This window comes from Grammomys surdaster, unplaced genomic scaffold (assembly GCF_004785775.1).
Source record: "Grammomys surdaster isolate TR1022 unplaced genomic scaffold, NIH_TR_1.0 97, whole genome shotgun sequence".
In the NCBI taxonomy this organism is placed as follows: Eukaryota; Metazoa; Chordata; class Mammalia; order Rodentia; family Muridae; genus Grammomys; species Grammomys surdaster.
In genome coordinates, this window is record NW_021604576.1 from 3,586,213 (window position 1) to 3,589,359 (window position 3,147).

Sequence of the window (3,147 nt, forward strand, 5' to 3'; positions counted from 1 at the left end):
TTGTTATAAATATTTTTATTTAACTCTACCTGCTGCCCCCCCCTTTCTATAACATGGGCGAATCAAAAAAAAAATTTTAAACTCAAGATTACAACTGCCAACTGTAGCCAATGGAATACTGGCAGTTTAACTAAACTTTTAAATATCTTTTGTAACATTAGCGTGTAACCATTAATTTTGAGAAGCAAAAGCAAAACCAATTTAAACAATCTATCTTTTCTAAAATCAACACCAAGTAGAACACCCCTATGCTACAAAGTTTTGCTGCTAATTCTCTACACATGAATGCATGAAGCAGCTTTTAATCTCATTGAAGAGACATTGGTCTAAAATCTTACTTTCTATATACCTGGTTTCTGAGCGACTCTAACACTGAGCTAGTTTTACGCCACCTTTCGTTATCAAAGTTGTACATTTTTAATTACACCCAATAATTTAAGCCAATAGTCTATAACCAAGACATGTAGAACATTTTTATACTTTTAAAACCAATTAGAAACAACAATTAAGTGGCTATATATCTTATCTTCAGATCAAACAAAATTTGGTGCTATTTCTAGCTGTAATTTTAAGAGAAAAGCACCTTGTCACAGAGATTTTTCTAGGACAAAATGACTCTTAGCTTCTTTATAAAACCCAAAATGCTGCTGGTCTCTTTTAAAAGCAGCTTATGTCAACCTCAATTCCTGAAAAGACCTTTTTTAGCTCTCAAAGGTTGGATCAAGCAGTTTTAACGATCTTTCTTTTTGAACACGTAACAAACACAGAACATTTAGACAATGAAACAAAAAGCAAACACGTGGACATTGGCGCGCCAAGGACGTACACAAAAAACTTCTAGGAGCTACAGAGAAATTCAAGACGTCTCCCGAATTCTCTGTTTCTAGATGAACTCTGAAATAGCCTTTTCATTCTTTTTGTTGACACAGCTCAGAGAGAGGGCACCTGTATTTTTTAAAACTCTTTCTCTCTCTCTCATATTTAAAATGTAACTTTTCATCTCATTCATCGGAGATGTAGCGGGTAGTTATTTTAATACTTCAATACCCTGCTTTCTAATTCCTTTTCTCTCCCAAACACTTTTCTTGCAAACACAGTTTCTAATTAACCATCATTAACCCAAGCACTCGATCTCGCGGCGGCGGCCGGCTATTCGGCTGGCATCTATCCTCCTCATCTATCTCCCCATCTGAGTCCTCTGAGGGAGCCATCTCCTCCGACCCAGAGCTATCACGCCGTAAAAACCCCGGCTCTTTTACCAGATACAGAGGTTTGTTTCTGAGGCTGACTTTCCTTCCGTCTCTCCCGAGAGTGTTCTTCCTCTCATCTCTCATTTCCTTAGACTGTGTGTCTTTGGAAAGGCCTTTTTCCTTAAATATACTTTTTCTTCCTTTTTCTTTCTGAATTCCTAAGCGCTTCTGTCCTGTCTCTGTCTCTGACATGCTGATTTGTACTATTCTCCGAACCCTCACGAAAACCAGGAGCAGAAAAAGTGATGCTGCTAGCACCAAGGCGAAAGCCTCTAGCGTTCCTGCCAACTGGGGAGGGAAGTGAATCAAATCAAATCGAAACATATCTTTCAGAGAACGTTACCCCGTCCTACGGTTCTGGATTCTCTCCACACGTGGATGGCGAGCGGGGGTCTTCTGAATACGGTGTCGGCGATGGTAAATTCTCCCGGGTTTTTCGGCACCAAATGTGCGGGGCGCGCGCGTAATGGTCTCGCCGGCAAAAAACATATACACACGCACACACACATACACACTAGAATCCTTCCGTAGAAACACGTTTATTCCCATAAACCAAAATGGTGGTAGAAGATGAAGAAGGCGTGGGAAAGCACTGCCTATATACCCCAGAGCGGGGTATTCACCCCCTGATTGGCTGCTTACTCGTAGCGCGCCAAACGCCGTGGGATGGGCTTAGCTTTGGCGGGCTAACCATGGCACATGCGCAGTTTACTTGGTACTAGGAAGAATTACGGGCGACAGCGCCACCTAGCGATGGCGGACTTTGTCAGCTCTCGTGGCGGCTCCCAACAAACAAGAAATATGAAATATCTCATACTAACAGTAGCACACCTGAAAGCTCCAGAACAACAAAAAAAGCAAACATATCCAGGAGTAGATGGCAGGAAATAATCAAACTCAGGACCAAAATCAATGAATTAGAAACTGAATAATACAAAGAATCAACAAAATCAAGAGCTGATTCTTTGAGAAAATCAACAAGATAGACAAATCCTTAGCCTAAATAACTAAAAGGCAGAGAGACAGTATTTCAATAAACAAAGTTAGAAATTAAAAGGGAGACATAACAACAGACACTGAGGAAATTAAAAAAATCATTAGGTCTTCAAAAAGCCTGTACTCCACGAAATTGGAAATTCTTAATGAAATGGATGACTTTTAATCAAAGTTAAATCAAAATCAGGTAAACCATTCAAATAGCCCTATAACCCATAAGGAAATATAAACAATCATTAAATGTCTCCCACCCCCACTCCCAATGCCAGGACCAGATGTTTTAATACAGAATTCTACTAGACTTTCAAAGAAGAGCTAATATCAATACTCCTCAAACACTTCCACAAAATAGATACAGAAAGATCATTGCCAAACTCATTCTAGGAGGCTACAGTCACCCTGATATCTAAACCACACAAAGACTCAACAAAAAAAGATAATTTCACATCACTTTCCCTTATGAACATTGATGCAAATTACTCAATAAAATAGTTGCAAACTGAACCCAAGAACACATCAAAGAAATCATCCACCATGACCAAGTAGATTACTTCATCCTAGGGATGAAGGGATGGTTCAATACTTGAAAATCCATCAACATATGGATTCATAAATGAATTAACCATACAAATAAACTGAAGGAAAACACCCACATGAGCATCTCATTAGAACCTGGAAAAACCTTTGAAAAATTCCAACACCCTTTCATGTTAAAAACCTTGGCAAGATCAGGGATAGAAGCCCATATGTAAACACAATAAAGGCAATACCCAGCAAGCCTATTGCCAACATCAAACTAAATGGACAGAAACTTAAAGCAATTCCACTAAAATCAAGAACAAGACAACACTGTCCATTCTCTCCAAGTCAAAGTATCACTATTAGCTAGCAGATAATGTGG